This window comes from Amblyomma maculatum, chromosome 7, assembly GCF_055883805.1.
Source record: "Amblyomma maculatum isolate TAMU_Amacu chromosome 7, ASM5588380v1, whole genome shotgun sequence".
NCBI classification, from domain to species: Eukaryota; Metazoa; Arthropoda; class Arachnida; order Ixodida; family Ixodidae; genus Amblyomma; species Amblyomma maculatum.
Window position 1 is genome coordinate 116,410,455 of NC_139350.1, and position 27,118 is coordinate 116,437,572.

The following is a 27,118-nucleotide window of genomic DNA, read 5'->3' on the forward strand; positions in this document are numbered from 1 at the left end:
GCTACCCAAACAGAAATTTATTTCAGCACGATTTTAACACAATCAGCAATTAAATAAAATTGAGTACATAATTTTGCCACTGTGGTGGGTAAACTGGAAAAGACTGGTAATAGCAGAGAAATAGGACATATTCTGCTTCGATTTTCTGAATGACAAGTCCGTATTGAGTTTCTCACTCAAGAACCTTCTACGCCCTCATAGGAACAGTGTTGCTAACAACGAAAGCAGACACATAGCCAGGATGTTTTTGTGACAAGCCCGACGAAATTTCTTGCATGCCAAGTTGCTTCGAGGTTCAGGTACATAAAAAATTGGAGGGGGGGGTGGGAGGTGGCTTTATCTTTAATGGCATATGACGCGACAAAGTTAATAGCTCCTGTCGCCGGCTCTCCTTGCAGATGCTCCTTCACGTGCATGAACTTTGCTACTCGCTTAATCGCTCACCCTTTAATTTGTGCCTCTATTATTTCTCACGTACTCGTCAAGAAATAGTTGTAAGCTACCGCACTATGTAAGAGACCACCACACATAGGTATAAAGCCGCGTTTTAGCCAGGGCCGGCGTGCCTATATAGGAGTAGCGCTTCTGGCTCGGGATGCAAGGGTTTCAGTGTTGTTCAACTGCTATCCCAAAGGAGCTACCCGAACTTGCAGCTCCTGCCATGTTGTGTAGTCGTGTCGACACGAAACTGGACGACCGGCCAGTGCCTGGCCACATCACCTGCCAGACTCCCGCTCGTGACCTTTCGTTTAGAACGCCGGCAATGACAAATTATCTGAACTCTGTCGGTTTGAAATAAACAAATAATCTTTCAGAAAGGCATGGAGGTTAACTAGTCGAAGTCCAGCATGCTACACCCACTGCTAAGAGAATTGCTCGGCGGAGAAAAAGATAAACTCGGTTGCGAGGGGAAGTTGTCCCTCACTCCTCCTTCTTCAGGTACTGCCTCTAGCAACAAATGAATAGCGAACAAGACAACTAAAACACGAACAGAATATTGAGGAGACAGCCTGGGGAAACTTAACACATGTCAATGTCACCTCGAAGGCCAGAAGTGAGTGCTTTAGATATGTTAATCAACCTTTCCTCTATGTCCTCTTCGAAACAAATGTGCGGGGTTTTTTTTGTTTTTTTTTCGCTGGGGCTACAGTTCTCTGTACGCGTTTCATTTGTTATCCATAGCACGTGCGTGAACAATAGTAATGTCGCCTCGTTTGTCTTATAGATTATTTTTTTAGTTTGCCTATTTCGAAGTAAAAATAACGACTCTTTGATCCTCATAAAAGAGACCTTTGCAACACAAACCACCGTGGGAGGTTCTGGCCCAGTCCAGGGCAAGCATGTGCACCAGGACGGCAGGTTGGTCTAACTTCTTTTCAGAGCGCTGCACATTGTGTACGGTCTTCGGTGAATCGCGAATACGAAGAACTTGCATGTAAAAGTTTATGTTGATGGGAAACAGGATCTGCGAGAGTGCTATTTCTCTGAAGTACCCCAGTACGACGTCCATGGGGACGCACGCAGAGCACTTTTCGAACTTCAAACTTAATGTCGGTGATAATGTAGCTGGCGTAGTGAGGTTGGCCGGTACCCGTGCTAGGGCAAGTCGCAGCAGCCAGCAACACAGTAGTTACCAAGGGGGGAAGCCCGATTACCAAGAAACCTTACGGCCAAAAACTTTCGTGTATCGGCCCTTGAACACGCTGTCTGTAGGCCTCAATGTTGCAAGCTACTCACTGGGTGAGACAAGTGCCGGCGCCATGGGTGTTTGCCAAACGCGTGCTGCGCTCGTAATTTGCCGACGTCTTGAAAAATGTCACGCATTTACACACATACTAGTCATTCAGGGGCAGAACTTGTTGCATGGAACACTTTTTTTAACTACATCCATATGAATAACAGCGGTGCTCTCTTGTGTTTCTTTATGTGCACAACGAAGGGTTCATTCTAATTTGATACCGTAACAAAACAATATAAGTTTCGGTGAAAGGCACTTCAATTAGTTTTTTCCGTTTGGCGTCGAAGTGTCTAACAAAATGGTAACTGAGCCGAGAAACAAGCGCATTACGGGCATTGGCAGCAATCAGCAAAAAAAATATCGAAGGTCTTCCGTCATAGAAAACAAACCTCGTCTTAACAGTTGATGGGCACGATTCAAAATTCTGTCTTTTTGTTCAGTTTTCCTCCATGCCCATCCCATGAATTACACATGTGCATAAACATAAAAAGCTCGAATAGACCAGCGAATTGACGGTCGACCTTACTCCTGCGATGTAACGGGGCGGCATACTTTTGTAGTGGCCACCTCGTCAGCGAAGTGATTTTATTCTTGTTAGTGTTTCGCACGCTTCCCCTTTCGGCTTCGGTTGGCTGCACGTTATCGAGGAGACAAGCAGCTCCAGCTGCTCCGGCCACGGGGATGTACCTCGCTCGGCACTTGCAGAGACAGCATGTAGTAGCTGGGCTGAGGAGGCCTGCGTGACGCCGGCCTGGCGCGCGCTCCGCGGCGGAGTGAACCACCTGGGGAAAGCGGTTCTGTCGGAATCAACGCCCCGCCGAAGCGTGTCATGAGTGGGCTATTGCGTCATGCGCGCGCTGGCACCCCCAGGGTGACTCAAACGCCGCCTTTTGTTCGAGCAGCTCCACGCGGCGGAGACGACAAAGTTCTTCGGAGGCGTCCCGCCGCTAGACGCACGTGCCTTTCTTTCTCCCCCTCTTCTGGTATATCTTTGTTTCCCTCGATGAGTGACGAACGGGAGGAAGCCGGGTGCGGAAAACAGATAAGGACGGAAGAATACGATAGAAGGTCAAAGAACCGGGATTTCATTGAATATGGTCGCGACTGCAACGGAATCGTCTTTATAATCGTCTTTAAATGGCAAAAGGAGAATAGATGTTTTACTGTTAACGCAAGCACGTGCGCACAAATGTACGCCGAATTATTTTTTCGACGCTTTTCAGAATTTTTGTTGTGGTTGTTGTTGTTGTTAAGGTTTCGCAAGCGCTCTCATGGTGTATACGCGTTGACCAACTTCTACGGGTTGAAAAAGCTTGGTTGGTTCGTGAGGTTTAACGTCCCAAAGCAACTCAGGCTTTGAGAGACGCCGTAGTGGAGGACTCTGGAAACTTCGACCACCTGGGGTTCTTTAACATGCGCTGACATCGCACAGCACACGGGCGCCTTGCTTTACGGCTCCATCGAAAAGCGGCCGCCGAGGCCGGGATTCGATCCCGGCGGCCGCTTTTCGATGGAGGCGAAAAGCAAGGCGCCCGTGTGCTGTGCGATGTCAGTGCACATTAAAGAACCGCAGGTGGTCGAAATTTTCCGAGTCCTTCATTATGGTGTCTCTCATAGCCTGAGTTGCTTTAGGCCGTTAAACCCCACAAACCAACCAAGCTTTTTTCAACCCATAGAAGTTGGCAAACGCGTATACGCCATGCGAGCGCTTGCGAAATCTTAACAACAAAAAAATTCTAACATTTGAAACAGTTTGCAGCAGTGAAAGGAGTGGAGTAAAGGTTTCAAGCACATATGCAAGCCGTCGATAGGAAGAGGTTGTCCATTACTGTGGTTGCAGAGCACGTTAGAGATTTAATGTCACCCAGAATACCATTTTGGAGACACTTCCAAAAGAGGTGCCCGAAATGCGCTGATACATATTTTATAGACGCTCTCATCTGCATAGCAAGATGGGAAATTAAGAAACCTGGTACTCTACTGCCTGTAGTCATTATAATTGGTCGGTTGCCGTCGATATGCTAACCTGTTGATTGTATTTTGCACCCATCAGTATTGTCTTGCATTGCCTGAAATGTCATTTTTGGAAAGGGGTGTCAGGTTGGCTTTGAGGAAAGGGAAGAGTGAGCAGTGTGATTAACTGGCCGGGCAATTGTTAGTCCGCAGTTGCGGTGGTGCCTGCAAACCCCGTCAATAATAGTAAGGACTGAGGATGACATTCAGTAAAAGCTTGCTCTCCAAACTAGGGCTCTCGAGGGCACTAGTGTCATGCACGTGCACCGCCGCTGCCAGCGGGACCTGAAAAGCGGCCGTGGGCGCCGGCGGATAGAGCATCAAGTCAGCCGCGCGTTTGACGTCTCCGCGCCCGCCGTCCTCGGGCGAAGAGAGGCGCGACAGCCCAAATCCTTGAGACATGATTCTACATTCGGCAGGCCGGAGGCGCACGAGCCTGCCACCTAATCGCGATTAGGTCGCTGCATTCGTCGCCACAACCGCCGCTGGCCTGCATCGCATGCGCATGCTGGCGCATCCGAGGACGAAGAAGTTGGTCGCTGTCTTCGTGGTTCACTACGCCTGAAGCTCTGCTGCGAGTGCATCCTGAGCAGCTGAATCCATCTGGGTCGACTGAATAAACACTCCCTTACAATATATATATATATCACGTGGGACCCGAAACCGAAATCGCAGAAAAGCCCCTAGTCAGCATTTGGCCATATACCACACTATACCATTTTTGTTTTTTGTTTTTCTTGCTTATAGCTTTGCTTTTGTGATTGCCGCATTTCATTGATGTATCGCGTTTAAGAGATAGCGATGTGGTATGGCAACGGTAGAGATACCTAAGCATATTGAGCGTTTGTTGGATGAAATGTTAAGACATGGGGCGCAGAATTAGGCTGGGCCTGTGATTGAACTCGGATCACTCCGCTATACTCGCGATGATGATGAAGACCGCGAGAGGAAAGGTGATACTGACAGCTGCGAGTTATTTTTGAATTATATGTTCGAGGATTGCTTGTTTCCTGCCTTATTAGGCACAGTTGTTATGTTACACCTTGCAGGGGCACCTCTATACGAAGGACTGGCCTCCTCTTTGTTCGAATTATGAAACTAAATAAATTAAGTGACAGTAAGCGTCCGGACAAGCTGTACACGTATTGGACTTATTTTCAAGGTGGAACATGCTCAGCCGCAAATTTTGCATCTTACTCAAATTTTTATGCCAGGATCTGAGAGATACGAGCGGAAGAATAATACGATTGCGAACACAAAAGTTGGTTCCTTATGTAATAGTGTTTCTTTTTTTAAGTTACGAAGAAAGGAGTGAGACGAGGGGAACATGTGAAGTGAGATATGCATGCAGGGCCTTGATGGCGAACGCTTGTAAGTTAGGGCATCTTCACACTCTGGTCCAATGCTTTCAGGAAGCGACTTCTTTCGGAGAAGCAACGCTCGTCCCGGCAACCCTCAGCGATTCTCGAGCGTCGCTCTTTTATTCCGACGATGCCAAGTAAAAGGGATAAATATTAATTTTGTTTACGGGGTGCATAAATACTCCAAAACAAACAAGCAAACAACAAACAAACCGATTTCTATTTCATTCGGTCTTATGTCGCAGGGACAATTCAGTGAGCAATTGTCGATGCATTGGACAGAGGCGCTTGAAGAACTGTATTAAAGAGGTCTCTTGAGTGACCCAGCTCAATGCTAACGGCATTGAGCGCTCCAACGGTTGTTTCGTGTAGATTCAAAAACATAGTTTACTTACGTTAATACGCATCATGCGAACAGCTCTTTCTGGACAGATCAAGAGCCCACAGTGAAGATACGCTGATTAGAAAATAAGAAAGCACTGAGTGTCGTCATGTGCAGTGCAAACATATTTTTAATTTATCGCCAGAAACCTAAACCAGCTACTCGCTTTGGATGCTGCACTTGGCGAAATACTTGGGTGGCTGGAATTAAAACTACCGTTACAGAAGCGCGCCATACGCTTATGAGTATATAGTCTCCATAGGTTCTCGTATTCCCGAAAGTCATAAAGTTTTCAATGCAGGTCAATATGTTTGAAAATGTAGTTACATGTAATGCGCGCATCAGTTTTACGGGTATGACAAGCAGCCTTCCTCGTCTGCAGAGCGAAGATTCATGAAAACTTTTCTACTGGCCCTCTGGTTGAGACTGAACAGGAAACTGTGACCCTTTGCAAACTGGAGTGTGACGTAACCCTGTGGCAATCCACATCCCTCAAGCGTGCAATCTTGCCTATCCATAGGCAAAGAGGAAGACAGTAGCTGACCTCACTCTAGGTGTTTTATGAGAAAAGAGACAAAATTAGAGTCAACTGACAAGATTCAGCTAGCAGCCACTGTAAATCTTAGTAACGGTGACTATTTGGAGTTTATCGTTAGGTCACCACACCTGACAGCACTGAAGACACAGGTAAATACAAGAGGGCATGCAAGCCAGCTACCTGCTCCTTACTCCGACTGCGTTCCCGATGCACGTGCTGGCAGGATGTGCCACATCCGTCGTCATGCTCACAGTGGCGCTGGTTATCGCTTCCAAGGCTAAGTTACAAGCACTGTATACATGAAGGTAAATATTCATGGCCGCCAAGTCCCCGCCGTAGCTCTTAAGTAGGGCACAGCACGCAACACGTATTACTGGACGTGTTTAGCGCTCTTTTTCAACCTCCAAGGCGCGCAATAGCAGTGAGATTTGATTTACGCCTCACTTGAGGAAACATTAGAATTCTGTTGTTCTTCGTTATCTGCGATTGCTTGCCTTTTTTTTGTAGCGAAAGTACCCTTCGCTGTGTGCCTGTGCGTGCGTCTTTATCTCAGTTATAGCTTCAAGCGGACCTCACTTATTCGGCATGCTCACACTGCGTATATTCTCACTCGGCATGCTTTAGCAATTGTTCTCTTTCCGTGCTTAGAATGACTGAATTTTGAATTATTCATGCGTCGTATCTATTTAGCGGCAAGGGAGTCAACGCGATGATTTGCACCCTATTGCATATTTAGGCGAATCCCTTTCATGTGCAAAAGTTTTTGTAGGAGTGCAGTGCTCCTTGGTCCTCTCTTTTTCTATTCCTGCATGGTAAAGCAGCCAGCCGCACGCCAGGGTCCGAACACAGTGTCAGCCTTCAGCAGTTAAACAATTTGAAGTTAGCGCTGCGATGCGGTAACCACACAAACACACACACACACACACACACAAACAAACAAAGGAGGTACTTAAGCTCCGCCTTAATGTTACGACGCGATACCCGTCAACTGTTCCACCTGCAGATACTCGCTTATTAACTTATTCTTTCATTTGCAAAGCCTCTATTACCTACAAGGGAGGGATCACTGCACAATGTTCTCCATTCTGCTCCAAACTGCTTTCCCTGCTCCATCCGACTCAGAAGAGAATATTGCTCCAAAACTGCTCCAAACGGATGCCGCAGTGTTTTGATATCAAATTTAACTGAACACGGGAATAATGCCACAGCACCGGGGGCGGAGGTTTAACACATCTTGCACTTACGAGAGCACGGTGCATAATAAATATTTTGTCGCAAGTTAGCTCAATATGGGCCACAAGCGATTGGAGGAAATTGCGAAAGAATGCTCAATGCATGTGACATAGCAGTTTCTTGCAGCCTTTTGAATTGCCAGTGGAGAGAGAGAAGCGAGAGCAGCAAGCGAAGCAGATATCGTGAAGTACCGAGAGCCGCTAGGGAACTTGTCCGGTAGCGAAAACCAAACACACAAGTTGTCCTAATGCTTTGGCTGGGAGAACAAGAGGTACTCCGATACTTTTGTCAATGACAACCATGTCAGGCTTACTTTAGATAAAAACATACATTTATCGTGAAGCGTTATGGGGTGGTTTTTCAAGGGTACCAATCACTAGAAAAGTGAAGTAAAGAAGGTGAAGGATGAAAATTAAGGCTACTCATGAGTGCCTCTGTCCTTTCTGATGGCACACTGACCAGCGCTTCGGAGGTTTGTCAGCAGAGGCATAGGATAAAAAAAAATATGCAAAGGATAGACAGCAGAAACGTGCTTCTTATTGATGTAAACTCCTTTCTAGTGACACTGCTTGAGGACATCAAAGTGGTAGACCCTACGTTTGAATCTATCAAGTCAAAATAGGTAGACGCTTTAGGTCGCACTTGGTGTTCAGTTATGAAGTGCACCAGCAAGCAGTCCGTTTGCTGCTAGTTTATTCGTAAGTGTTCCTTTGGTCAGCATGTGTTATTTTATACAAATCGACATGTTTTCGCCATTTTCTTTCTTTCTCAGGGATGTATGCTTAGTCGGATAAACATTTAATGTTGCATAAAAAGGAATCATATTGGCGATTCTGTGTGTCAGGAATAGAAAACTGCAATTATCAAAGGCGGGCGGCTTAAGAAACCTGTTGCCAAAAATAACTAGATTTCACCAAAATTCTCCCTTCAATTCTCGAAATCTGCTCAAAAATCGCATCGTTACTGCTCCCTGAACGGCTCCAAAATGTTAAGCTTGCCTCCACTCCTGTATCTACAACATGCTCGTCATTGTACAGTCGCAAGCTACCACATTACATGAAAGACCGCCCGACATGGATATACGAAGCCTCACTTTAACCCAGCAGTATGAACATGCCTGCGTGGCCTATAGGAGCATGATTGAATCATATAGAGCCCCCTCCTTATTTTGCGTGGGTAAGTACCGTATTCCGTAAGTATTAATAGGTAAATCTTTCTTTATGGTTCTTTGAAGTACGTCCCAAAAATAAACTCCTTCCCAACAGTGAAGAAATACATGATCTATCGTTTCTGGCTGTTTACAAATTAAGCAATGTGCCCCTCACGGAAGAAATAACCCTTTTTGTTGCAAAAACACTGTTACTGGCAAAGTTCCAGTATGCAACTTAAAAAAGAAAGATTTAGCCGCTGCCGGCACTTTCATTCTCTTTACCCTCTTCAGTACATTCCTGCCAGGGCCTCCCATGTATATGGCCCTATAGGTGGGCTCCAGAAGAACAGCGTCGCACAAATCCTTGTACAAATCTTTGTACAACTTTTTCTTTTTCACAGTTGATAAATATTCTTTTCAAAATCTTGCAGAAAGAAATCCCACACTTTGAACAACTTCTCTAAAGTAACCAAAAATACCTCCCGTGTAACATTCGGTTGGCCCAACAAAATCTGGCAGTGCACGTCCAAGCCTAATTTGGCAGACAATGAACAAAAATGGATCATGAACGTCACGCAGGAACAGAAATCTGCTGACAATCTGTCGCAAAAAAAGATGCCCTGAGCCCACGCCTCCATCCTTGACACTTCTGAATAAATTCGTGCGGCTGCATCCTTCCCATTTTGAAGACCACACAAAAACCGCGAATATCCTATGCAGCTTCTGCACACTCAATCTTGCACAGTGTGAAACTTGCATTACATACCACAGCCTAGAAATGAAGAAGAGGTTGCACACTATGGCTCTTGCAAAAATTGATAAACCAGTTCCTTTCTACTTATCTGCCCTTTCCAGCTGTCATCTGTGCATGCTTTCCAATATGTCTCGCTATCACGATAGCATTCCAGTGGCACGCCAAGGTACTTTGGCGGAGTCGTCACCCAGGACACGTTTGCAAAATTATCAGGAGCACTTAGCCATCTACCATGCCAGAGTCCCAGGGACTTGGATCAGTTTACCCTACTGCCAGTACCTTCACATACATACATACATTCATATACTGTTACTCCCTGTAACAGCAATATGGCTTTCACGCATACCAGGATATCACTGCGATCCTGATGCTTGTCCTGCACGAATTTTTTTCCGCGAGGCTCTCCATTGGTTTATCGAGATTGTGAAGTTTGACGATGATAATCCTGAGTGGTTGCAAAAGGTAGAACCTTTGATGGATCTTGAAGAATTTTAGAAAAGCCAGCCCCTGGCAGGATTATAATATCAATGTCTTGTGTGTATTTGTTTTGTCTTGCAAAAGTCAGGCAATAAAGAAAAAAAAGCGTGGCCTATAGGAGCAGTAGAGGGCCTTACTTGGGATCCGAGGGTCACGGAGGGATAGGTTCCAATCTAATCCTCCCATTTAAAAAAAACGTCCAAGTTGGCAGCTCCTGCCATGTCATGTGATCTCGTGACGTCACAAAAACATGTTGACCAATTAGTCACCTGCCTCTTACCAAAGTCACTGTCACCTACCAACTATCGCTTTCCAGACCCCGTGATTTTTCGCTTACAACGCCGACAACGCCGGGTTTTCTAAAGAACGAGGAATTTAATGCCATCACGTTAAAGAGAGAGACCAGCCAGTTTGTCTCTCTGAGGGCTAGCGCGAAATACTGACGAAAGCATGCAGCGAAGGCGGCGCAAACGGCCTTTGCCGGGCTCCGTCTTTGAGCGCCCTGCTGTGTGCTACAGTGCCAGTTCCATCTGTTTACCGTCGACCTCGATTTCGGGGAAGTCGTTTTCAAAGACAGCAGGCGCGAAGATCTCGGGAAGCTGATGCTTACTGAAAACTATCAGGAGGCACGCTTTTCCGAAGGCGCCGTCGCCGACAATTGAAAGTTTTTTCCGGATAGCAGTAATCTGTGGTCGCTCTTCCGATGGGGCCGAGATGCATTGCCTGAAGGGCTTAATCTTTTCTAGTGACCTAGGCAATCTTGGTGATGGAAGTGCTCCTTGACCCATCATGCGTACTGCGTTGCAAAACAAGGTTGTTTTTTTTTTAATTGCAGCTCGCACTGACTGTGTGACCCGTGTGCTAATCACAAATTTTGTATTTCGTATTTTCACAATAAATTAGGTATAACTGTTAAACTCATTCATGAAAATGGCAGGTTTCTTTGTATGTCTGTGTCAATAGCGTTGTAAGATACAGTGATCCTTTCCTTTTGTAAATATTCCTCCATATTATGTTCCACCCAAAGTGTTAGCGGTGGAATTTTCAATCTTTCCCCTGTATATAAGGTGTTTTTCAACATATAAATTTTTTAGAAGGTATGGAATCAAATACGAAAAGAAATAAAAGCAAAACAATTAGAAAAAAAAAGTCGTGGTTGAGTGGTTTGGGCGCCCGTCTCGGCTGTGGAGGTGGTCAGTTCGAAACCAGCAGCCGGACACCCACAGGTAAAAATGGGTACAAGCGTTCTTCGGCCTGGCGCCCGGCTCTCCCAGCGGTGTGCGCTTGGAAGACGCTCTGCTCACCCTGCTGTGCGCCTCTTCGAGTGGTGGAGTTTTGAACATAACCCTTCGAGCTGCAAAGGTCGGGCTGACGAGAAAAACTGGAACAGAAAAAAAATGCTCCACATAATAGTCTTTTGCCGCGCTAGGCGGACTTATTGTTGTCTGATGACGGAACGAATCACTAACCCATCGGTGCAACTATTTGTGACCTATGACCCCTTTCCCAATCATTTTACCACAAAGAGCCGAGCACCAGGCCGGGGAAAACCTTGTACCCATTAATACCCGTAGGTACCGGGGCGTGGAACCCAGTACCTCCCGAATGCGAGGCGGTAACTCTACCACATGGCAAAAATAATTCCACTGAAACAAAAACCAAACAATTTTTCCAAAAGAAAAGTCTACTCCTACCGGAAGCCGCCTGACATTGAGCATATCTCACACTGGCATCCTTGAAGGTCTCCGGGTAACCATATCGATGCAGCTAACAAAGATCTTGCAACTAAGTCCTGTGTCAGGTCCGGCGCGTTGCCGTTTGTATTTTTGGCGTCCTTGACTGGGAAGGAATGCCTCGGCGGGGTGCCGTGGTGCGAACTGCCCGTCTGGTCTGTTTTCAAACCCTTACTTCCTAGAAGGAGACCATTAGTTCAAGAGCGCAGGCTCTTCGTTCGGACCCCCGCCACACGTGTCCCTTTGTTACGGGAGATGGGAGAGACCCTCCGCTTCCCTCCAGCCGGACCTCATTAACGCGGCACCCCGCGGTCCCGTCGCCCGAGTGAGAACGGGCGGGGGCCATAAATCCCGTGAGAGGGGTCTGGCTTTCGTCCCGCTGCATAACGTGTAGCTTGCTAGTGCACAACTGTCAGTAAGCGAAACGGTCGGACAGGCTGCGACGAGTGGCCCACATACGCGGGAAAGAGCTAAGGTTACTGTATTTTTATGTTCTTACGTGTGGAAAGGGGCGCGCTCTTGACTGATCTCTGGAACGCGGGACGGGCCCCGGGTTCCTCCTTGCGTTAGGACGCTCGCGCTGGTGAGCGCTGGGAGTAGCTAGTGGTTGCTTTGGAGCTGGGGCAAGAGGCGCCAGCTCGACTGCGGGGACGCGGAATCCCTTGTCGCTCTGTTTAGCGGTCGGCTGGGAGTAGCTAGTGGTTGCTTTGGAGCTGGGGCAAGAGGCGCAAGCTCGACTGCGGGGACGCGGAGTCCCTTGTCGCTCTGTTTAGCGGTCGGCTGGGAGTAGCTAGTGGTTGCTTTGGAGCTGGGGCAAGAGGCGCAAGCTCGACTGCGGGGACGCGGAGTCCCTTGTCGCTCTGTTTAGCGGTCGGCTGGGAGTAGCTAGTGGTTGCTTTGGAGCTGGGGCAAGAGGCGCAAGCTCGACTGCGGGGACGTGGAGTCCCTTGTCGCTCTGTTTAGCGGTCGGCTGGGAGTAGCTAGTGGTTGCTTTGGAGCTGGGGCAAGAGGCGCAAGCTCGACTGCGGGGACGCGGAGTCCCTTGTCGCTCTGTGTAGCGGTCGGCGCGGCCGACCGCGGCTAGTTTTCCTTTGTGAATATAACTCTTGTACCTCTTATTCTTTTGTATAAAGTTCTCCGGTGGTTTACCAAGTTGCTCCACCAACTTACTGGCTTGCTCCACCATCCAGTCACCCATCAACATCCCAACCAAAAACTTTACTTCCTGCTAACACTCCGCTCAAAGATGTCAGCGAAGCTGGACTTCAAGGCAAGGACACTCAGACACGGCTATTTTTCGATAATCCGACATGTGCAGAATGAAGTGACTAACATCGCTGTGCACACTTAATCTTGTAAGCTCGTCCCCATTCCGAATGGGATTGAGCAAAGTCAACCAGCATCGTTATCGCTAAGGGGGGTCTGGCAGCTGTTAATTTTTTTTGTCGATATGTATTGCGTCACGGAATCAGTAGATTATGAGATGAAGGATGAATCAATCATTAAATGAATGGAAAAAGGTTGGCTGATTTTATGAAGTCCAGAAGTGAGCGATGATGAGGTCCCTGCGTCCAAGTGACGTATGAGGCAGGATTGGTTGCTGAAAGGCCAGCTATGCTCAGGTGCCGGAACCGTGTTGGTTTGAGTGCTGGGCAGTCCCATAGCAAGTGGTGGATGTCAGCCTCGACATCAGGTCAATGATGAAGCGCATGTGTTGTTTTTTGTTCTGCAGAACTCAAGTGTCGCACTTGTCATTAATCCCTAAAAAAGGTTGATTCCGTCGAGAACCTTGACAATTCTTTAGGCTAAAAATGCAAATTTCCCATGCCGTCGGAAAATATTTGCACAATCCTCGATGTAACCACCAAATACTTAAAAGGATCATACTCTCACTTCTTTTCGCCGAATATTAATATATTGTGTTCACCGGTGAGTCCAAACTGCGTAAAGGAATTCACGTTTTCGGCCTCCTGCTGTGTACGCGCAGAGGCCCATTTCATAATGCGAAGACACTAGTAGGCAACGTTGGCGCCGGAAGAGTCTGCAAAATGTATCGCCGGAACATGGTTCCCTCGGGACGTCAGCAGCAATAACATCAACTGTCAACGACCTGATAACAGTTCTAAGTCCTGGTATAAAGAGTGCTGTATCATCAATGAGTCACAAATCATTATTCATGTGACATAAGTGTCACCAATAAAAGAAAACATTGAGCTAATATACGGTAACATGGATGCTATTATACCGTTATAAATAATCTTAAAACGCTACATTGACGCGGGGGTTTGGTGTAGAAGAAGAAAGAAGATATGCAGGAGAAGTAGAGGAAGTGGAAGTGTAGTGCCATTCCTTCTCTGGGCGGAGCACTCCAGGTATCAGAAGATGTTGATCTCAGCCATGGTGTGCCCTTACTCGGACTCCACGGACTTCTTAATTTTGGCCGGCTCCCACAGTGTGTAGTGCTCATTACGGAGTTGCTTCTCGCTCCCCATCACGACTACGGGCTCGTTGGGGTCGATGCGACACACTTCGGATGTCCAGTTCTCTGGGATGTTCCCGAGCGAATCGATCCTGAAGTACGTGAGGATGATATCCGTGTCCGGGGACCTTCGACATGGTCCACCCTTCCTTGGGCGCCACGAGCTTCTGTTTCATCTTGGCCAGCTCCCGAACTGTGCGTGGACCATTGCGGATTCTTAGTTCCCCACTGGGGTGATGAACATGCTGGAGCAGAAGTGGCGCACCTCGGGGGCCCACCTTTAGAAGATTTTCCTCAGCGAGGCGACGCTGAAGCTCAAGGCAATGTTTTCCTTGTCCGGGTAGGATAGGTGCCACAGCCGATCGTAGTCGTCCTGCCCTGTTGTGTGCCACAGTGCCAGTTCCACCTGTTTACTGTCGACCTCGACAGATGGCACGAAGACCTCAAGAAGCTGATGCTTACTCAAAATTATCAGGAGGCAGGCTTTTCCGAAGGCGCCGTCGAAGACAAATACTAGTTTTTTACTGGATAGCAACCATCAATGGTCGCTCTTCCGATGGAGGGAAGGTGCACTGCTAAGGACGTCATCTTTTCTAGTGACCTAGGCAATCCTGGTGATGGAAGTGCTCCTTCACTCATCGTGCGTACGGCGTTGCAAACAAGGTTTTCTTTTGAATAGCAGCTGGCACAGACTGTGATACGAGTGGTAACCACAAGCTTCGTATTTCGTATTTTTATAATAAATTAGTTATAACTGTTAAACTCTTCCATGAACTTGAGAGTTTTCTAGGAAAGTCTGTACCAATAGCGTAGTACAACGCAGAGATCCTTTCCCTTTGTAAATATTCCACCATATTCTTTTCAACCCAAAGAGTTAGCGGTGGAATGTTTAATCTTTCCCCTTATTATAAGGTGTATGGCAACACATAAATTTTTTCTAAGGCGCGCAATCAAATACGAACAAAAATGAAAGCAAAAAAATTAAAAAAAAGTCGTGGCTGAGTAGTTTGGGTGCCCGTCTCGAGGGCGGGAGGTGGTCAGTTGGAAACCCACCTCCGGGCACAAACCGGTAAAAATGGGTACAAGCGTTCTACGGCCTATCGCCCGGCTCTCTCAGCAGAGTGCGGTTGGAAGAGGCTCTGCTCACTCTTCTTTCGAGTGGCGGAGTTTTGAACATAACCCTTCGACATGCAAAGTTCGGGCTGACGACCAAAACTGAGAAAATGCTCCACATAATAGTCGTTTGCCGCGCAAGTCGGGCTTATTGTTGTCCGATGACGGAACAAATCACTCACCCATGGGTGCAAGTATTTGTGACCTAAGACCCCTTACCTAAGCATTTTACCACAAAGAGCCGAGCACCAGGCCGGGAGAAACGTTGTGCCCATTGTTAACCGGTAGATACCGGGGCTTCGAACCCGGTACCTCCCGAATGCGAGGCGGTACCTCTACCACAAGGCAAAAATAATTCCACTGAAACAAAAACCAAACAATTTTGCCAGAAGAAAAATCTACTCCTACCGGAAGCCACCTGACATTCAGCGTTGAGGAAGGTGGACTTATTGTTGTCGGAAAAAGGAAAAAATCAATGACCCATCGGAGCAACTATTTGCGACCTATTATTCCATTCCCAAGCATTTCACCCCAAAGAGGCGAGCACCAGGCAGGGGAAAACCTTGTTCCCATCGATAACCGGTGGGTACTTTGGCATCGAAGCCGGTACCCCTCGCATACGAAGCGGTAACACTACCACAAGGCAAACAAAAAAATTCCACTGAAATAAAAGCCAAACAATTTTGCCAAAAAAAATCTACTACTTCCCGAAGCCACCTGACATTGAGCATATCTCTCACTGGCATCCTTTAAGGTTTCCGGGTGTCCCAATTCGTGCAGCAGTAATGATCTTGCAACTAAGGCCTGCAAACACTCCGCTGAAAGACATCAGCGAAGCTGGACTTCAAGGTAAGGACATTCAGACGCGGCTATTTTTCGATAATCCGACATGTGCAGAATGAAGTGACTAACATCGCTGTGCACACTTAATCGTATAAGCTCATCCCCATTAAGAATGGGATCGAGCGATGTCCACCAGCATCGTTATCACTTGTGGGTCTGGCAGCTGTTATTAACTCTGTCAATATCATGCTCTAGCATGAACATTATTACAATTTTAAAGCTAAACATTCCTGCTATATTCTTCTAGGCATTTTAATCTTTAAAACATAGTAATAATACTACATTAAAAATTTATTTCAAGCCGTGTGTCCCACAAATATTTCCCTGGTTATAGAGATATTGAACTAGCAGCCCCTTCAATAAATATCTTAGGCTCTGTGTGCCATCGGTCACTAGTACGCACCACCCATAAATTTTGAGACAACAGCTTATTGCACATTCACTACGATTGTTCACAGGATACGACCATATTGGCGATATACGCTTGTCTCCGAGTTATCTGTTAGGCAATCAGATTCTCAATATTACCTATGTGTCTTTAGGCGTCAGGTGAGTGATGAAGCGCATTTGTTGTTTTTTGTTGTTCAGAACTCAAGTATCGCCCGTGTTACTGATCCCGAAAAAAGGTTGATTATGTCAAGAACCTTGAAACTTCATTCGGCCTAAAAATGCAAATTTCCCATGTCGTCGAAAAATATTTGCGCAATCTTCGATGTAACCACCCAACCCTTAAAAGAATTTTACTCTCACTTCTTTTCGCCGAACATTAATATATTGTGTTCATCGGAGAGTCCAAATTGCGTAAAGGATTTCACGTTTTCCGACCGCCTGCTGTGCACGCGCAGAGGCCCATTTCATAATGCGAAGACATTAGTAGGCTACATTGGAGCCGGAAGATTCCGCAAAATGTATCGTCGGAACATGGTTCTCTCGGGACGTCAGCAACAATTGACATCAACTGTCAATGACCGGATAACAGTTCTAAGTACTCGAATAAATAGTGCTGTATCACCAATGAGTCATAAATCATTATTCATGCGACATACGTGTCACCAATAAAAGAAAACATTGAGCTAATATACTGTAACCTGGATGTTATTATACCGGTAAAAAAATCCTCAAAACGCTACATTGACGCGTGGGTTTGGTGTAGAAGAAGAAAGAGCATATGCAGTAGAAGTAAAGGAAGTGGAAGTGTAGAGCCATTCCTTCTTTTGGCAGAGCACTCCAGGTATCAGAAGACATTGATCTCAGCCATGGCGTGCCCTTCTTTGTACTCCACGGAATTTTTAATTTTGGCCGGCTCCCACAGTTTGTGGTGGTCATTGCAGAGTTCGTTCTCGCTCCCCATCACGACTACGGGCTCGTTGGGGTCGATGCGACACACTTCGGATGTCCAGTTCTCTGGGATGTTCCCGAGCGAATCGATCCTGAAGTACGTGAGGATGATATCCGTGTCCGGGGACCTTCGACATGGTCCATACTTCCTTGGGCGCCACGCGCTTCTGTTTCATCTTGGCCAGCTCCCGAACTGTGTGTGGACCATTGCGGATTCTTTGTTCCCGACTGGGGTGATGGACATGCTGGAGCAGAAGTGGCGCACCTCGGGGGCCCACCTTTAGAAGATGTTCCTCAGCGAGGCGACGCAGAAGCTAAAGGCAATGTTTTCCTTCTCCGGGTAGGATAGGTGCCACAGCCGATCGTAGTCGTCCTGCCCTGTTGTGTGCCACAGTGCCAGTTCCACCTGTTTACTGTCGACCTCAATTTCGGCGATGTCGTTTTCAAAGACAGCTGGCACGAAGACCTCAGGAAGCTGATGCTTACTCAAAACTATCAGGAGGCAGGCTTTTCCGAAGGCGCCGTCGTAGACAAATACTAGTTTTTTACTGGATAGCAACCATCTATGGTCGCTCTTCCGATGGAGGGAAGATTCACTGCTAAGGACGTCATCTTTCCTAGTGACCTAGGCAATCCTGGTGAGGGAAGTGCTCCTTCACTCATCGTGCGTACGGCGTTGCAAACAAGGTTTTCTTTTCAATAGCAGCTGGCACAGACTGTGTGATCCGAGTGCTAATCACAAATTTCGTATTTCGTATTTTCACAATAAATTAGGCATAACTGTTAAACTCTTTCAAGAAATTCAGAGTTTTTTATGTATATCTGTGCCAATAGCGTAGTACAACGCAGTGATCTTTTCCCTTTGTAAATATTCCTCCATATTCTGTTCAAGCCAAAGTGTTAGCGGTGGAATGTTTAATCTTTCCCATTATTATAAGGTGTATGGCAACACATAAATTTTTTCGAAGGCGCGGAATCAAATACGAACAGAAATGAAAGCAAAAAAAAAAAAATAAAAAGAAGTCGTGGCTGAGTAGTTTGGGTGCCCGTCTCGAGGGCGGGAGGTGGTCAGTTGGAAACCCACCGCCGGACACAAACCGGTAAAATTGGGTACAAGCGTTCTCCGGCCTGGCGCCCGGCTCGCTCAGCGGTGTGCGCTTGGAAGAGGCTCTGCTCACTCTGCTGTGCGCCTCTTCGAGTGGCAGACTTTTGAACATAACCCTTCGACATGCAAAGTTCGGGCTGCCGACAAAAACTGAGACAGCAAAAAAAATGCTCCACATAATAGTCGTTTGCCGCGCAAGTCGGGCTTATTGTTGTCCGATGACGGAACGAATCACTCACCCATGGGTGCAAGTATTTGTGACCTAAGACCCCTTACCTAAGCATTTTACCACAAAGAGCCGAGCACCAGGCCGGGAGAAACCTTGTACCCATTATTAACCGGTAGATACCGGGGCTTCGAACCCGGTACCTCCCGAATGCGAGGCGGTACATCTACCACAAGGCAAAAAGAATTCCACTGAAACAAAAACCAAAAGATTTTGCCAAAAGAAAAATCTACTGCTACCTGAAGCCACCTGACATTCAGCGTTGAGGAAGGCGGACTTATTGTTGTCGGAAGAAGGAAAAAATCAATGACCCATCGGAGCAACTATTTTCGACCTATTACCCCATTCCCAAGCATTTCACCCCAAAGAGGCGAGCACCAGGCTGGGGAAAACCTTGTTCCCATCGATAACCGGTGGGTACTTTGGCATCGAAGCCGGTACCTCTCGCATACGAAGCGGTAACACTACTACAAGGCAAACAAAAAAATTCCACTGAAATAAAAGCCAAACAATTTTGCCAAAAAAAAATCTACTCCTACCGGAAGCCACCTGACATTGAGCATATCTCTCACTGGCATCCTTTAAGGTCTCCGGGTGTCCCAATTCGTGCAGCAGCAATGATCTTGCAACTAAGGCCTGGAAACACTCCGCTGAAAGACATCAGCGAAGCTGGACTTCAAGGTAAGGACATTCAGACGCGGCTATTTTTCGATAATCCGACATGTGCAGAATGAAGTGACTAACATCGCTGTGCACACTTAATCGTATAAGCTCTTTCCCATTAAGAATGGGATCGAGCGATGTCAACCATGTGGGTCTGGCAGCTCTTATTAACTGTGTCAATATCATGCTGTAGCATGAACATTATTACAATTTTAAAGCTAAACATTCCTGCGATTTTCTTCTAGGCATTTTAATCTTTAAAAGATAGTAATAATACTGCATTCAAAATATATTTTAAGCCGTGTGTCCCACAAATATTTCCCTGGTTATAGACGTGATATTGAACTATCAGCCCCTTCAATAAATATCTTAGGCTCTGTGTGCCATCGGTCACAAGTACGCACCACCCATAAATTTTGAGACAACTTATTGCACATTCACTACGATTGTTCACAGGATACGACCATATTGGCGATATAGGCTTGTCTCCGTGTTATCTGTTAGGCAATCAGATTCTCAATATTACCTATGTGTCTTTTAGGCGTCAGGTGAGTGATGAAGCGCATTTGTTGTTTTTTGTTACCTATGTGTCTTTAGGTGTCAGGTGAATGATGAAGCGCATTTGTTGTTTTTTGTTCTTGAGAACTCAAGTATCGCCCTTGTTATTGATCCCGAAAAAAGGTTGATTCTGTCAAGAACCTTGAAAATTCTTTCGGCCTAAAAATGCAAATTTCCCATGTCGTCGAAAAATAATTGCGGAATCTTCGATATAGCTACCCACGGCACCGCAGTTACGATGTAACGTTCACCGCTGATGTTCTTCCAGCTGCTGCTGCTTTCGTTCTTGGGCCAGCTGTCCCCTGTCACGCCGGCACCCCTACGACTGATCGCGCCACAACCCTTTTGGTGTCCTGATGCCTCGAGGAATTGTGCGACCGAATCGTCTGTCAACTGCGCCGCATCATCGCCTCCTTTACTGCCGCCGCCAGTTCTGAATGCTACGACGTTTGAAGTCCGGCAAGGTGGAACGGCGTCAGCTGACCCAACAGCTGAAAAACGCGCACTTTTCTCGGATGCATCGGACCACGGCACCGCAGTTACGATGTCACGTTCACCGCTGATGTTCTTCCAGGTTAGTCAGTACAAAGCATACTGTTACCGTAGCGATGATGTTTGTCTTTTCGCGGTGTCGTGGCTACCCAATTGTTTCAAACGTGCTCGTGCTGCATTGATGTACCTTTGGCACCTCCTACTTATTGGTGGTGACGTTGAACCCAACCCTGGGCCCATGAATAAAGCACAAGAGGAAAAGTTGGACAGCGTTGCTCTTGCGGTCCAACGTATGGAAGCTAGCCATACTACCATCTTGGAATCTTTGAATAAGGTCCTTAACATTCACATCAGCGTAAAGAATGACTTGGATGCACTAACAGAGCGTGTGGTTGAATTGGAATCCAAAATCGAATTGGCACCATCTGCACAGTCCTCATTAGCCCCTAACCTAGAATTATCTAGAATGCAAGACAAAATTTATGACTTAGAAAACCGATCTAGGCGGTCAAATGTTCTTTTTTACGGAATCAAAGATACAGGCGATGAAACGTGGGCTACTTCGGAGCAAATTATAGGTGAATTTTGTTCGGTTAAGCTTGGTGTGGTGCCAACTTCGATCGTCAGAGCACATCGTTTGGGTCGTTTTTCGGCACAAAAGACGCGACCTATCATTGCTAACTTCTATAATGATAAAGAGGTAGATTTGGTGCTGAGCAACGGTTCCAAGCTGAAGGACACAGACTACAGCTCTCTCGTGATTACTCTGAGGCCGTCCGACAAAAGCGCCGTAATCTCTGGCAGTACGCGAAATCTGTAAAAAAGGAAGGTGACCGCATTCGTCTCGCTTTTAATAAGTTGCATATTAATAATGACGTCTATGTGTGGGACACTCGGGCTGCCCGCGTGGTCTGCGTTTTTCAGCATTCCACAGAAGAGTGACGTTTTTCGTTTATCCCAGATAAAGCACCAGCTTCCAATTCTTCAGAAAGATCATCATGTAATACCAATAAAACCATTGCTTTTCTTTACACTAACATCAGTAGTGTTGTATAAAGGGTTTTTGAAATATCTTCGCTGATCGACTCATGCTCCGCATCAATAATAGCGCTAACTGAAACATGGCTCACTGACTTAGTTCCCGATAACACCATTTTTGTCACCGAAAAACGTTTTAGTATTTTTCGAAATGACAGACAAACCCGTAGAGGAGGTGGTGTACTCTTGGCGGTAAAAGACGATTTGTTGGCTGTACCTGTGACGGTTAGTTCTTTTCTTGAATGTGTATGGGTTTCTTTAAGTGCTTTTCAATTGATGTAATCATTGGTGTTATCTACCGTCCTCCTAATATGACTGTTTGCTTTTCTGCTGAATTTAATCGAATCCTGTGTGAAATTTGTACGCGTTTCCCTAACTCTACACTGCTCATATTTGGAGACTTCAACTTCCCTAGCATAAACTGGTTTACACAATCCGTCACAGCGAGTGAAACCGAAGCTCATATGTTTCTTCAATCATGTCTTTATTTTTCGCTGTCGCAACTTATCACCAATCACACACGTCGCACATCGAGCACCGCAAACATTCTTGATTTATTACTAACAAATAATCCTGATATTTGTTCAGACATAATTTATTTAGACGGCATTTCTGATCACGACGTAATAACAGGACGCATTACCGGTTCCTTTAACGACAAGAAAACTACTGTTAAACAAATCAGATGTTACAACAGAGCTAATTATGAAAGAATTAACACTTAATTAGATTATTTCGCTGTCCAGTTCAAAAATCAATATTTATTGAGCGCTGTTGAGCAAAATCGGGATTTATTCAAAACTACCCTTACTAACCTTATCGACAACTTTGTGCCTCTTACGTCCATTAGATGTAGCAGCAATACACCGTGGTTTAATCACAAGCTGCGGCGTATAAATAATAAAAAAAGCGACTTTATCGGCAGGCCAAAAAAGACGGTAGTTTAGGCACGCGGGAAAGGTAATGCACAGAGAATACCAGTTATTATTAAAATCCACTCGACGTCAGTTTTTCAATTATGACTTGTCCTCTCTGTTAACCAACAGCCCTCGTAAACTTTGGCGCATCGTAAATCCTAGCTTTCACCCTGACATTTTGCTTTCCGACAGTAATGGCGTCATAATCAATGAATCCGATTGTGCTCAGGTTCTTAACGTTACCTTCTCATCAGTTTTTACCAACGAAGACATTAGCTCATTTCCTATCTTAACTACATTTCATGACATCTGCATGCCTGACATAGTAATTAACGAAGCAGGTATTTCAGTTTTATTAAACAATCTCAAAATTACAAGTAGCTCGGATCACCTTGGCTTTAGCAATAAGATACTAAAAAATACATCCAGAAGCATCTCCGCTATCTTGTCCTGTTTATTCTCGCAGTCGTTATCGAACGGCCTAATTCCTAATGACTGGCGTGTAGCAAAGGTAATACCTATATTCAAATCAGGTGATCGTTCCTCCCCACTTAACTATCGACCCATCTCGTTAACCAGCAACTTTTGCAAACTTCTAGAACATATCATTCATAGCCAAGTCATTAACTACCTCGAAGATCATAACATTATTTTCAAATATCAGCACGGTTTTCGCAAGGATTTTTCATGTGACACTCAACTAGCTGGTTTTGTTAATGACTTACAATCATTACTTAACGCAGGCTTTCAGGTCGACGCAGTTTTTCTGGATTTTTCGAAAGCATTCGATCGGGTCCCTCATCACAGACTTTTACTAAAACTAGCACAGCTTAACATCCACCCTAATGTGCTCACCTGGATTAAGGACTTTCTTTCTTGTAGATCTCAGTATACCTCAGTTAATAATTCCAACTCTTCTTAGACTTATGTGACATCTGGTGTACCCCAAGGAAGTGTGCTTGGGCCTTTGCTTTTTCTAATCTATATTAATGATTTACCTGCCTGTGTAACATCTAAAGTTCGTCTTTTCGCAGATGACTGCGTAATTTACCGTAACATTATTGATGACAGGGACCGCCAATTCCTACAATCGGACCTGAACGCAGTAAGCTCATGGTGCTCATCCTGGTTAATGACTTTAAACGTTTCTAAAACTAAACATTTATCTTTCACCCGTCGTACCGCTCGCATTTCAACCACTTACATGCTCAATGACGATGCTGTTGAACTAACAAACACTTACAAATACTTTGGCGTGCACCTTCAGTTTGATCTAACATGGCATCACCATATCGACCTCAACCTAGCTGCTGCTAACCGTTCACTTGGTCTTCTTAAACGTACTCTCAAACACGCTCCTATTCATGTTAAAAAACTTGCTTATATCACTCTAATACGCCCTAAAATTGAATATGCTGCGGCTATTTGGGACCCTGACCAAGCCTATGTTATCACCAACATCGAATCCTTGCAGAACCGTGCTGTGCGTTTTATTTTTTCAGACTACTCACCTTTCACTAGCGTCACAGCATTAAAACAACGTGCTGAACTGGAAGACTTATCATGTCGTCGTAAACACGCTCGGTTAACACTTTTCCATAAGCTTTATCACCATCCACTACTGCGCAGATGTCATTTTTCCACGACTTGATCATGCCTTCAAAGTTAAACGCGCAAAGTGTCATTTATCATCTTATGCCAATTCATTCATACCTCGCACTATCCTTGAATGGAGTAAATTGCCATCGCACATCGCTACAGAAACTAACATAAAAAAATTCCAAGAGCTACTTTGCTGTGACGGAAATGTGTAGAATATTTGGTGTTGTTTTTCTTTCCTCTTTTGATGTTATATAACGATTCTTATTGTAATTGTTGCCAATTGCATCGTGCATTTTACAATTGTATCCCCCCCCCTATGTAATACCCTCCTTTGGAGGGCCTTTAGGGGTACCCTGAATAAATAAATAAATAAATAAAAGCATTATACTCTCACTTCTTTTCGCCGAACATTAATATATTGTGTTTATCGGAGAGTCCAAATTGCGTAAAGGATTTCACGTTTTCCGACCGCCTGCTGTGCACGCGCAGAGGCCCATTTCATAATGCGAAGACATTAGTAGGCTACATAGGCGCCGGAAGATTCCGCAAAATGTATCGTCGGAACATGGTTCTCTCGGGACGTCAGCAACAATTGACATCAACTGTCAATGACCGGATGACAGTTCTAAGTACTCGTATAAATAGTGCTGTATCACCAATGAGTCATAAATCATTATTCATGCGACATACGTGTCACCAATAAAAGAAAACATTGAGCTAATATACGGTAACCTGGATGTTATTATACCGTTAAAAAAATCCACATGACGCGTGGGTTTGGTGTAGAAGAAGAAAGAACATATGCAGTAGAAGTAAAGGAAGTGGAAGTGTAGAGCCATTCCTTCTTTTGGCAGAGCACTCCAGGTATCAGAAGACATTGATCTCAGCCATGGCATGCCCTTCTTCGGACTCCACGGAATTTTTAATTTTGGCCGGCTCCCACAGTGTGTGGTGGTCATTGCAGAGTTCGTTCCCGCTCCCCATCACGACTACGGGCTCGTTGGTGTCGATGCGACACACTTCGGATGTCCAGTTCTCGGGGATGTTCCCGAGCGAATCGATCCTGAAGTACGTGAGAATGATATCCGTGTCCGGGGACCTTCGACATGGTCCACCCTTCCTTGGGCGCCACGAGCTTCTGTTTCATCTTGGCCAGCTCCCGAACTGTGCGTGGACCATTGCGGATTCTTTGTTCCCGACTGGGGTGATGGACATGCTGGAGCAGAAGTGGCGCACCTCGGGGGCCCACCTTTAGAAGATGTTCCTCAGCGAGGCGACGCTGAAGCTCAAGGCAATGTTTTCCTTGTCCGGGTAGGATAGGTGCCACAGCCGATCGTAGTCGTCGTGCCCTGTAGTGTGCCACAGTGCCAGTTCCACCTGTTTACTGTCGACCTCGATTTCCGCGATGTCGTTTTCAAAGACAGCTAGCACGAAGACCTCAGGAAGCTGATGCTTAATCAAAACTATCAGGAGGCAGGCTTTTCCGAAGGCGCCGTCGAAGACAAATACTAGTTTTTTACTGAATAGCAACCATCTATGGTCGCTCTTCCGATGGAGGGAAGATTCACTGCTAAGTACGTCATCTTTCCTAGTGACCTAGGCAATCCTAGTGATGGAAGTGCTCCTTCACTCATCGTGCGTACGGCGTTGCAAACAAGGTTTTCTTTTCAATAGCAGCTGGCACAGACTGTGTGACCCGAGTGCTAATCACAAATTTCGTATTTTCACAATAAATTAGGCATAACTGTTAAACTCATTCAAGAACTTCAGAGTTTTTTATGTATGTCTGTGCCAATAGCGTAGTACAACGCAGTGATCTTTTCCTTTTGTAAATATTCCTCCATATTCTGTTCAAGCCAAAGTGTTAGCGGTGGAATGTTCAACCTTTCCCCTTATTATAAGGTGCATGGCAACACAAATTTTTTCGAAGGCGCGGAATCAAATACAAACAGAAATGAAAGCAAAACAATTAAAAAAAGTTGTGGTTGAGTGGTTTGGGCGCCCGTCTCGGGGGCGGGAGGTGGTCAGTTCGAAACCCACCGCCGGACACCCACTGGTAAAAATGGGTACAAACGTTATCCGGCATGGCACCCGGCCCTCTCAGCGGTGAGCGTTTGGAAGAGGCTCTGCTCACTCTGCTGTGCGCCTCTTCGAGTGGCGGAGTTTTGAACATAACCCTTCGACCTGCTAAGTTCCGGCTGACGACAAAAACTGAGATAGAAAAAAAATGCTCCACATAATAGTCTTTTGCCGCGCAAGGCGGACTTATTGTTGTCCGATGACGGAATGAATCACTCACCCATCGGTGCAACTATTTGTGACCTAAGACCCCTTACTTAAGCATTTTAACACAAAGAGCCGAGCACCAGGCCGGGGGAAACCCTGTACCCATTATTAACCGGTAGATACCGGAGCATCGAACCCGGTACCTCCCGAATGCGAGGCGGTACCTCTACCACAAGGCAAAAATAATTCCACTCAAACAAAAACCAAACAATTTTGCCAAAAGAAAAATCTACTACCGGAAGCCACCTGATATTCAGCGTTGAAGAAGGCGGACTTATCGTTGTCGGAAGAAGCAAAAAATAATGACCCATCGGAGCTACTTTCTGGGACACATGACCCCATTCCCAAGCATTTCACCCCAAAGAGGCGAGCACCAGGTCGGGGAAAACCTTGTACCCATCGATAACCGGTGTGTACCTTGGCATCGAAGCCGGTACCTCTCGCATACGAAGCGGTAACTCTACCACAAGGCAAAAAAATTCCACTGAAATTAAAGCTAAACAATTTTGCCAAAAAAACTCTACTCCTACCGGAAGCCACCTGACATTGAGCATATCTCTCACTGGCTTCCTTGAAGGTCTCCGGGTATCCCAATTCGTGCAGCTAGCAAAGATCTTGCAACTAAGTCCAGCAAACACTCCGGTGAAAGACGTCAGCGAAGCTGGACTTCAAGGTAAGGACACTCAGACACGGCTATTTTTCGATAATCCGACATGTGCAGAATGAATTCACTAACATCGCTGTACACACTTGATCTTATAAGCTCGTCCCCATTACAAATGGGATCGAGCGATGTCCACCAGCATCATTATCGCTTGTGGGTCTCGCTGCTGTTATTAACTGTGCCAACATCAGGTTGTAGCATGCACATTTGTATAATTTTGAAAGCTAAACATTCATGCAATTTTCCTCTAGATATTTAATATTCAAATCATGGTCATAATACAGCAGTCGACATATATTTCATGCCGTGGGTTCCACAATTATTTCCCTGGTGTTGAGCTAGCGGCACATTCTATAAATGTCTTAGGCTGTACGCACCACCCATAAATTTTGAGACAACTGCTTATTGCACATTC

General features: G+C 45.9%; 2 pseudogenes; both read right to left on the reverse strand.

Moving 5' to 3' along the window:
* Window positions 1–16,940: 16,940 nt before the first annotated feature.
* On the reverse strand, window positions 16,941–18,541 carry LOC146184515 (ras-like GTP-binding protein Rho1 pseudogene; annotated as a pseudogene).
* Window positions 18,542–24,503: 5,962 nt separating this feature from the next.
* Window positions 24,504–25,336, reverse strand: LOC146184516 (ras-like GTP-binding protein Rho1 pseudogene; annotated as a pseudogene).
* Between the last annotated feature and the right edge of the window lie 1,782 nt (window positions 25,337–27,118).